Here is an 11,698-nt window from a genome sequence, read left to right on the forward strand (position 1 = left end):
CAGTCACAAGTTAATAAATCAATTAGTTGGACAAAATCCACCATTTTAATAATCAGTTAATTGTATTTTGTTTTACTAGCATAATGCCAAACATTCAGTGGTTCCAGCTTCTCATTTGATGATTGTCTGTGTTTCTTCTTTTTAATTACATCACTGCAAATTGGATATATTTGGGTTTAAGGCAGTTAGTTGGACCAAAGAAGTCATTATCCTGAACTTTGGAACCTGTGACAGGCATTTTGTCTCTATTTTCATTTCATTTTTTTTTACAGTTGATCAGTTAATTGAGAATAATAAAAACATCTGGATGAAAATAGCCACAGAAACTGTAATACAGCCTTTATCCTATGTGCCTCTGCCTTTTCACACTCTCTCTTTATTGTGAAGCAGCTGCAAGAGTGAAAACATTGCAAAGGAGAAACAGTATTTATGGTATTACAGCTCTGATGATGTACAGAAAGCAGGCATGAAATGTCTCCTGTCTTAGGCCCAAGCTATGTGTTTCATGTCAGACATGCACACATGCCTATTACATGTCATATGACCATTGCAGGTGTTTGTTGTGGTGCCCCCGGGCTGTGACAGAAATCTTTTACCCGGGCAAGAAGTGAGGCACCCTACTGTGACCTTTGGCTGTATTATTTCTCTGTCTCTTCCTTGTATCTCCTGTCTTGATCGTATCTCCCAGCTCTGCTCTGCATGCTGCCCACGCTACAACACTTGTTTGCTCCTCAACCACAGTTATTTTTTTCCCCTCACCTCCTCTCTCTCTTTTAAAAGAATAGAGAAATGTAGCAGGACTTGTGCAGAGGTAAACAATGTGGCTGTGTCTGTCAGCTCTTGGCTGTGAGAGAATGATTAAGGAGCCTGACATAAACACGACTCTGTGATGATGAGCTTATTTGTGGATTTGTTGCTTTATTCAATGTTTAATAACGTGGTAGCTGAAAGCTCTCAGGGGATGATTTATCACAACTATAAGGGGGATAGAAATGAGGGACACTGTTATCCCAGCCTTATCCTGACAACATATTTTTTAAATATGCAGAGCATAGTTAATTGTGATAAATAGCTGTGTAAGCAGAGCTGGTGACAGGATGGCTGGCGAGCCTGCTGCTGGGGCCACCCTGCTTTCCGATCCAGCAATCAGCTGTTTGTCAGAGCGGTATGAGGATAGTGAGGAGGTAATTAAGCTTGGCTGAGCAGTGACCGGGGGGGGGGCAGCTTTCTGTTCAAGCTCTCCCGGATCTCTACAGGGGCCCCGGCTGTACATTTGCGTGGTCTCTCGGAGTGAGCCAGGCTCCCAGCAGTGGGCCTACTGCAGGCATGACACTTACTGATACAGCATCTCAAAGCACTCAGCACTCCACCAAATTAGCTCACATCTCAATTCCACCTATTTTCCCAATGTGGGTTTGTGTTTTTTTTTTTTTTAATTTTATTTTTTTAATGTGTGCTTGGTTTCATGCTGTGCATGTACAGTGTGAGTGGTTGGAAGCACAGAGTGCCAGCTGTGGTGTTAAAACCTGCCTGCAGCAGAGGAGGATTGTGTAGAGCTGTGGGGGGTGGAGCAGATTACCGTTAGGATTTCAGCCTAGAGAGTTGTTAACAAAACACACACATACATACACAAATCCTCACAGTATGAAAAGAGATTAGTCCCTACAGGGACTGCACCATAAATTTGAGTTTCTCAAGCTTACGCTAAAATATCTGGATTTGAAAGCACAAAAAAAAGTTTTTAAAATGTATTTAACGTGGACTGGAATTTATACTGTGGCCATTGAAAATTTATTTTTGCGCTGTTTGAAATGTCATTTACTTAATGAAATATGATGATTGAGAAGCCTGCACATTGCCTGAGAGGCAAAAGGCTAAAACCTAGGGGTGTAACGATCCAGTGATCTGGAGTCATACATCAATCAAAAACCCCGCAGTCTGATGACATTGATGCAAAATGTAAACGAATGAAAATGAGGTGTGTCCAGGTAATTTTGGGCACATCGGTAATATGAAGGCACACAAAGTGACTGCTAGTTATTGGGCGCTTTGACCGTATTGTGATGTGTGACTGTCTAGGTGTGTGCACAATGCTCGTGCATTGTGCTTGTCATACCCTGAGACTTGCTGTGCAGGACATGCAAAACTTAAACATAAGAAGATGACATTGTGTTCATTGAATGTTGTGCACACAATATGTGAATACCATTTTAGTTTATCCAACTCCCAAGTACGCCAGTGCAGCAGCTAGAATAAGTCCCGATACAGTATAATCACTACACAGGTTTTGGCCATTGTACAGTGCCATTCCTGGCAACCTCTCCATGACGTCAAGACTTGAGGATCCTGCACACAGTTGCTGTAATTTTCTGGTGTCCACCAAGAAATAGTGTGAACATGTAACTGCCTCTAAAACCACAAACTGCAGTTTCTACATTCTGTTCAGGCACCATCACTTAAACCCAGAAGATTTAGTTAAGGCAGCTTTTAAAGTTGTTTGTAGGTATATTTTTACTTACAGTTTCTCCTTCACAATAATTTTCTTGGCTCATTCATGGTTAGAAATACACCTGATGCTTGTATTTCTCAAGATGTCAATATACTACCTTAAATGTACTGTAATAATAATTTTGAGCACATAGGCATTGCAATATAATTTGATTTTTTTATTTTATTTTTGTTTAAGTCAGCAGCAGTACAAGTATGACAAACTCTAATTAATTTAGCAAGTTCCATCTTGTATGGTGCTAATCTCATTTCATACCACATGCACACATTGATGGGAGAAGTACTCAGATCCCTTAAGTGAAAGTAGCAATTCCAGAGTGTAAAAATACCCTGTTACAAGTAAAAGTCCTGCATTCAAAACGTTATTTATTCAAAGGTACAATATTTTACCAAAACATACTTAAAGTACTAAAAGTAAGAGTGCTCCTTATGCAGAATGGCACACTTAACATAATGTATATCATTTTATTATAATTACTGTACTGATGCATTATTTTGTACATCATATTTAATGTTACAGTTGGTAAAGGGGGAGTTAGTTTTAAGAAGCTTATAATTTGAAATACTTGACATACTGCCGGGCAGCTGTTGAGATCAATAGTCTTATGATGTGTTTTTTTGTATTAATCTGGTTCTGTAAAGTAACTAGTAAATAAAGTTATAACATAAATATTGTGGAGTAAAACGTACATTTGCCTTTAAAATGTAATGAAGTCGAAGTATGAAGAAATTGAAAGTACTTAAAATACAGATACCTCAAAATTGTACTTGAGTAAATGTACTTGGTTACTTTCCACCATTCCACTCAGTAGATGTATATCACATCATGTCAGTAACCTACTAGAACAGTTTTTAATACTTATCATCAGGCTATCTATACTAGGAAGGAAAATGTGAACAGAGTTATCAATGTCTTACCAGATGAGAGTTGAGGACTCTTTTTTTTTTTTTTTTGGCAGCTAAGGAGATCTTCATATGCAAGTCAAGTCAACATTAGACAGACTTGCTGAGAGCCGGACTGTGTTTTCAGGCTGCTTGACACATACTTGGTCTCCTTCATGCGGATCAAACTCTTGTCAGTGTAAACACTGTTCACTTTCTTTTGCCAGTTTCTAAACTTTATTTGACCTTCCTTGCCATTTTGCTTCTGTATCACCTGCCTCCAGCCTGGTCCACCTATTTATTTGGTCTGTTAGAATGTCTGCCCCTGCATTTATTTGTTGCTTTTTGTAATTTGCTTTCAGTGGTAAACTGTGTACTGGATTTGCAATATCTCTGCTTTCGCTGTCATCAAGTTGAAGTACCATCAGGGTGTGCTGTTGAAGACATACAGTATAGTTGTTATTTTAAACATTGAATTGAATCCTGGTGAGTTTTGTTTTGTTTTCCATTTCCATTCATGCTTCAGTCCTTCATCCAGTTCCAACCCAGCTCCAGTTCTTCACTTCAATCACTCAGCTTTTTACTTTTTGCTGCAGACCTGCCTTGTGCAGATGAAAGCAGGCTGGCTCCTCAGGGGCAGTCTGCTGTATACTGGATGGATGACAGGCTGGCTAGCTTGTGCCTGCTTGTGTGGCTATACGGATGACTAGAGGGCTGAAAGTGTGGAAATAAAGATGACTGACTTTTGCAGGATCAAAAACCAGGAAAGAATGAAAATGACAATGGAAGTTTACAAGATGCCAGGAACAATAAGAAGGAACTGGCACATTTTTTGTTCATATATATTTTCTTGATAAGTTGCTCAGTAATCAGTTGGGAATGAGTCCACCTACTGCCCTGTATAAGCACTATGGCTGATTTGTTGAGGGTATACTGTAAGTGGGCAATTTCTTTGCATATTGTTATTTATTTCAGTTTTTGAAGCAATTTATTTTAGAAATGCAAATGAAAAGGTTAGTGCATAAAGAAAAAGGGGAGATATACGAAACAGGCCCCATTGTGCTACTACTGTATACAGTCTATATTTTTAACTGATGCCCGCTAGGTGAGATATCAGAAATCCCCAATTTGTGGATGAGACAACTGAACTCTGAAGCTGAAGAAAATAATGTAAAGAAAACTTTAATGCTGACCAACACGGAAAGCTGAAGCCACCACAAGCAGCAAAAACATAATGATTATTAAACAGTCTTCTGGCAGGGCCATTATCACTTTTAACAGTGGTAAATCATGCACATTTAGGGCATATGCAGTTTGTATTAGGGCTCCATGGTGCTGCAAGAGTTTTGTTTAGGGTGCTGTGTTTGAACAGACATCGTTCCTCATCTGTTAATTTACTACACCACTGCTAGAAACACACACGTACTGTATATCCTTCTTTTGGTCACTTTCCGGGAAACTACATAGAATTGCATTCAAATCTGGGAGACTTACTGATCCCCGACTTTAATCATAACTAGTACTTGCCTGACCCTAACCCTACACGGTATCAATTTTGTAAATTCAGAGCATCTTGTCCTCATGAGGGAGGCAAATCCCCACTGAGATGGTGTGTTCCCAGTTTTTGGTCCCTGCAAGTATAGAAAAGCAAGGACACACATGGACAAGGAGCTAATGCTAGCTAGTTCTAGTAGCTTTCTGAACAAATGTCACTATAGAGTTTAGTGATGGCAAAAACAAACCAGTAATGAGAAACATGGTAGTGCTTGTAGAGCAGCTTAAGGCCCTCAGATTCCAGAACACAGCAGTGTGGTGACATTAGGTCACAAATGGTCCATCTCAGCTACCTGTAACAGGTAACTGTTACAATTGTTAACCTGCCTTTTTATTTGTTTTTTGTTTAATTTATTTTGTGTTGTAATTTGATTTTCTTCATTTTTCCTCTGTGTACTGCACTGTAACTCTACTTGGAGTTCTTTATGATTATCCAGTTGGCATATTGTAGGCCCTTGCCTTAAGATGTGAGGGTACAACTACTCAGCAGTAGTATTAAGACTGGGATCAGCCAGAGAAAAAGAAATCCCACCTGCTGGGTATGTGGATGGAGGGATGATGGAAAATGTGAGTCCTGTCAGCGATATCTTTCCTGAGGAAGGAATCAAAGAGCTGTGATGGCTTTTATCTTTTGTGTCACCTGCCAGCTTGTTGTCTCTCCACTTTTTGTTGGCTTAGTTAATTGGCTGCAACTGATGCCAGCAAACTTTGATGTGTTAGTCTTCTCTTCTTGTACCTTTTTAATGTACCTTCACTGTAACTAGAGCCCTGGAGCCTAAGATGTTGCTGTGTAAACAGCTGGCTGTACAGTACATGGAGAAGCTCTTTGATTATGGCTAAATTAAGCTTAGTCTCTATACTGTTAAGTGGTCATTGGTATTAAAACTGACTTTTAAACCTGTAGATTCTAGCAGGAAGCATTAAGTGGTCATTGGTATTAAAACTGAGTTTTAAACCTGTAGATTCTAGCAGGAAGAAGATGATGAAAGTTCTGAAACTGGGCACCATCCCCAGATTTGCTGCTTTTATTTATACATACAGTATTGCTCAAAATAATAGCAGTACAATATGACTAACCAGAATAATCCAGGTTTTTAGTATATTTTTTATTGCTACATGTCAAACAAGTTACCAGTAGGTGCAGTTGATTCTCAGAAGGCAAACAAGACCCAGCATTCATGATATGCACGCTCTTAAGGCTGTGCAATTGGGCAATTAGTTGAAAGGGGTGTGTTCAAAAAAATAGCAGTGTCTGCCGTTGACTGTACAAGCACAAAACTATTTTGTACAAACGTTTTTGTTTCTAGGATTTAGCAATCCTGTGAATCACTAAACTAATATTTAGTTGTATGACCACAGTTTTTTATAACTGCTTCACATCTGTGTGGCATGGAGTCAACCAACTTGTGGCACCTTTCAGCTGTTATTCCACTCCATGATTCTTTAACAACATTCCACAATTCATTTACATTTCTTGGTTTTGCTTCAGAAACAGCATTTTTGATATCACCCCACAAGTTCTCGATTGGATTAAGGTCCGGGGATTGGGCTGGCCACTCCATAACATTAATTTTGTTGGTTTGGAACCAAGACTTTGCTCGTTTACTAGTGTGTTTGGGGTCATTGTCTTGTTGAAACAACCATTTCAAGGGCATGTCCTCTTCAGCATAAGGCAACATGACCTCTTCAAGTATTTTGACATATGCAAACTGATCCATGATCCCTGGTATGCGATAAATAGGCCCAACACCATAGTAGGAGAAACATGCCCATATCATGATGCTTGCACCACCATGCTTCACTGTCTTCACTGTGTACTGTGGCTTGAATTCAGAGTTTGGGGGTCATCTCACAAACTGTCTGTGGCCCTTGGACCCAAAAAGAACAATTTTACTCTCATCAGTCCACAAAATGTTCCTCCATTTCTCTTTAGGCCAGTTGATGTGTTCTTTGGCAAATTGTAACCTCTTCTGCACGTGCCTTTTTTTTAACAGAGGGACTTTGCGGGGGATTCTTGAAAATAGATTAGCTTCACACAGACGTCTTCTAACTGTCACAGTACTTACAGGTAACTCCAGACTGTCTTTGATCATCCTGGAGCTGATCATTGGCTGGGCCTTTGCCATTCTGGTTATTCTTCGATCCATTTTGATGGTTGTCTTCCGTTTTCTTCCACGTCTCTCTGGTTTTGCTCTCCATTTCATTTGTTTATTTTTAAAGTGGCCAGAAAAATATATCATCCAAGTTGCAACACAACCTATAGTTATTTTAAGACAGGTCACTGTATTGTTTGTCCATACTGAATACATCATTCAAATAGTCACAGTGTAGGTTGGAAAAATTATGTGAAGCCCTAAACTAACCTGGAGATCAATCTCTGAAACACGATTGGAGCTGTGGGTTAGAAGTACTTCTGAGTTTGTTACTCACAAGAAGCATCTGCTGATGTGAGCCATGCCTTACAAAAACCAATCTCAGAGCACATTAAGTCAAGAACTGCTGATTTGCATCAAAACAGAAAGTAATCTCAAAGAGTTTAGATATCCATGAGTCTGCAGTTGGACAGACCGTCTATAAATAAGAGTTTAGTTTTGTGGCCCCTCCCTTGAAGTGGGTGCAAGAGGGCTCCAAAGGCACAACACACAATAATTAATGAGGTCAAAAAAAGCCCATACAACAGCTACAGGCTTAGAGGAATCATTGGATCTGACTAACATGTGTTCAAGAGTCTACCATATGCAAATCATGGTGTCCATGGCAGGACATCACATCACACTCCATGCAACAGTATAGTGTAAAATAATGTACTGTAGATAATTTAAAGTCACAATGTGCGTATTTAATGCATGTTTAGCATTATCATCATGTCATATCACTCCACCTTATTCAGCAACCAATTACTGCAGCACTCCATACAAATTTAAGCACTGCACACAAAAGCAAATAGTACAAATCTGCTGGAGGAGATTTACAGTAATGTTCTTCTTAGTAAGTTGGAGAATTAAGGCTCATAGATATTTTACTTGTCAGTTGCTGCTGGACACTGGTTTTCTAGAAAACTCCACCCTGATTTACTTTGTGGCCTTAGCAAAAACTTGAGTGTAGTACTATAATGTGCTTATCAGGTGAGGCCGAGATCCACACAGTCCCAACTGGCTGTGTCTTTGGACCGAGGCTGAGCTCCTCTTTTTCACTGCCAGTTAAAGAGGCCATCTGTAAGACTCAGCCGAGCTGGGGGAGGACCCGCCAGACTCCTGATTAAAGTGATGAACTGTAAAATTGAGAGGGAGAGGGGGCAACAGCCGACCGCTGCCTGCTACACTGAGCTTCATCTTGTGTGCTTGGAGATGGACCTTCCTGCGTCATCCGTTTCCTCCTGTCACTGTAAATAGGCTTGCAGACAGAAACAAACCTGAGACTGCTGTACAGTGGAGACCGACCGTGTGCACTGCTTTAGTTCTGCTGCCATTCACTGTAGATTCATCATTTTTAGTGGATTGCTGTGGTGTGATCGCTTCTACAGTGTTTTTATTTTTTTTTAGCAGTCTTAAGTGCAGCAACATTTTTAAACAAGCACAAACAGACATTTGGTAATCTATCATCTTGCCACAGTCTGTGTGTGTATGTTGAGTTTAATACAAGCCCTTTGTCAGTCTGTCAAACAGCATCTCTCTGGCTCTTGCTGCAGACATCTACATGAAAGCAGACTGCAGTTCATTTGAGTTATGTTGAAAATATGCAACAAAAGTAAAAGTATTTTTTGAGGAATTTAAAGTATAAATTGATCATGTAAACTGTCCATGTATCATCCGATCATTCATTTGATTTAACCTGCATAAAGAACATGGATAAATGGTTGACATTTTTTTTGTAAAGGTGGAAAAAAAACAAACATTGTGTAATATTGACATGGATTAGCTTATTGTTAATAATAATTAACTAGAGCTTTGTTACAAAATGTATAAGCTACAGCAGTCATGGACTTTGACTTGGCCATTCTAACACCTGGATATGTTTATTTGTGAACCATTCCATTGTAGATTTTGCTTTATGTTTTGGATCATTGTCTTGTTGGAAGACAAATCTCCGTCCCAGTCTCAGGTCTTTTGCAGACTCCATCAGGTTTCCTTCCAGAATGGTCCTGTATTTGGCTCCATCCATCTTCCCATCAATTTTAACCATCTTCCCTGTCCCTGCTGAAGAAAAGCAGGCCCAAACCATGATGCTGCCACCACCATGTTTGACAGTGGGGATGGTGTGTTCAGGGTGATGAGCTGTGTTGCTTTTACGCCAAACATAACGTTTTGCATTGTTGCCAAAAAGTTCGATTTTGGTTTCATCTGACCAGAGCACCTTCTTCCACATGTTTGGTGTGTCTCCCAGGTGGCTTGTGGCAAACTTTAAACGACACTTTTTATGGATATCTTTAAGAAATGGCTTTCTTCTTGCCACTCTTCCATAAAGGCCAGCTTTGTGCAGTATACGACTGATTGTTGTCCTATGGACAGAGTCTCCCACCTCAGCTGTAGATCTCTGCAGTTAATCCCGAGTGATCATGGGCCTCTTGGCTGCCTCTCTGATCAGTCTTCTCCTTGTATGAGCTGAAAGTTTAGAGGGACGGTCAGGTCTTGGTAGATTTGCAGTGGTCTGATACTCCTTCCATTTCAATATTATTGCTTGCACAGTGCTCCTTGGGATGTTTAAAGCTTGGGAAATCTTTTTGTATCCAAATCCGGCTTTAAACTTCTCCACAACAGTATCTCGGACCTGCCTGGTGTGTTCCTTGTTCTTCATGATGCTCTCTGTGCTTTAAACGGACCTCTGAGACTATCACAGTGCAGGTGCATTTATATGGAGACTTGATTACACACAGGTGGATTCTATTTATCATCATTAGTTATTTAGGTCAACATTGGATCATTCAGAGATCCTCACTGCACTTCTGGAGAGAGTTTGCTGCACTGAAAGTAAAGGGGCTGAATAATTTTTCACGCCCAATTTTTCAGTTTTTTATTTGTTAAAAACGTTTGAAATATCCAATAAATTTCGTTCCACTTCATGATTGTGTCCCACTTGTTGTTGATTCTTCACAAAAAATTACAGTTTTATATCTTTATGTTTGAAGCCTGAAATGTGGCAAAAGGTCGCAAAGTTCAAGGGGGCCGAATACTTTCGCAAGGCACTGTGTGTGTGTGTGTATATATATAAAATAGCTATGTTGGTCCGCAAAACAAAATCACAAACAAATATAAACTCTTAAGTGAGAAGTACAATGTTGGACATGAGACACATTCTCTGGTTGTCTGCATGGAAGTCAAGTGTTTGTTGGACCCAACCACCACCTTCTAGTTTTTTAAATTATTATTAAAGGGTGGGTGGCCCTAAAATCTGATAGTATCTTCACGCTGTTAAACTAGGGCCAGTGTCTTTGTCTTGAAGGAGTGATCTAATGACACACTCTGGTCAGGGTAACCTGGGAGGTTGGGGAGAGTGTGACGCCATTAAGTGGTCCGTGACAGTGGGGAGGCTGGGTGTGAGGGCAGCCAGGCCACCATCATCCCTGCCCTGAGACAATCACAGGCTCCTCTTCACTAGACAGTCTGGCATATACAGCTAGGAGTGTGTACCCTGCTGGCAAGTGTTATTGAGACGTTTCATTTCTTGGACCCCCACCCGAGTTATGATTGTGGATTCAGTCTTCTGAGATAAGTGCACAGTCCCATGTTCATTGACTAGACTGTATGCTGTACGTATATAGACAGTTGAAACAATGATCAGCTGCTTTCTCATTGGCTACATGCCAATGTCCAAAGACAGTCTGTCACCAAGCAGAGAGTTCTGTGAGCAATTTAAAGACCCAACTGGTAAATATGACTAAACAATTAAATGCATTAGTATCCCTGTTTAAATCCTTAATGTTTTCACAAATGCATGTCCACTTCTTTGATATTATAGCATAATTTGTATAAGCTCTGCTAAATCTGTAAATAGTAATGTTGTGCCCGCCTGCATGCTTATACATCCAACAAGCTGCCAAGTCGGAGCAAGACGATAATCCACAAAATAAAAGGAATTCCAGCACACACAGGAGATGTCTACTTCATCTCTATTTATTAATAGTTCATGACTTCCTGATGATCTAGATGCCCCTTGTGTGTGGTGGAATTCCTTTTACTTTTGCATAATATCTGAAATATTTTCTGAACAAATACAGTACAAGCATAATGAGAAAGTACAAGAATATAATCTTTAGCAGTTTTTCCAGAGGTCAGACATTACTTTAGTGTGTACAGAGTTATTTAACTTATGGAAATGATGGACAAAATGTCAAATATAAGACTGCAACTTCAGATAAATTTGAATTTTTTAAAAGCAAACTACAAAACTGCAGCCAAGCACTCTGTCCAGAAGTGGTTAAATTTACCAAAGGAAAAATCTTTTCTTTTTTTTCCTATTTCTGTCACTCCTCAAGAGGACATTCTGTGTTAGTGTAAAGAAACATACATTTTTATGTAAATTTTCATTTTACGCTCAGTAGTTTGGTGTAGGAAGCCCACTGGCATCAGCTAATTACCCCCCCAACCCCACACCAAGCACAGACTCCCAGAAATGATGAGCTTTATTTTCAAAGTGTAAAGGTGTTACTTTGTGCTTTCCCCATGTGTGATTAGTGAACTTAATGTTATTCAGACCTTTGGCAAGTGCGGAGGGGGCAGGCAGCACATCACCTACAAAAACCGTTCACAAGCTCATG

The 11,698-nt window shown here is 39.9% G+C and overlaps 1 protein-coding gene across 2 annotated transcripts in view; it reads left to right on the plus strand.

Moving 5' to 3' along the window:
* Positions 1-11,698, plus strand: part of LOC109967010 (protein kinase C-binding protein NELL1) — a 273,478-nt gene that overhangs the window by 28,025 nt on the left and 233,755 nt on the right. The gene's annotated exons all lie outside the window — the stretch shown is intronic.

This window comes from Monopterus albus, unplaced genomic scaffold, assembly GCF_001952655.1.
Source record: "Monopterus albus unplaced genomic scaffold, M_albus_1.0 scaffold123.1, whole genome shotgun sequence".
In the NCBI taxonomy this organism is placed as follows: Eukaryota; Metazoa; Chordata; class Actinopteri; order Synbranchiformes; family Synbranchidae; genus Monopterus; species Monopterus albus.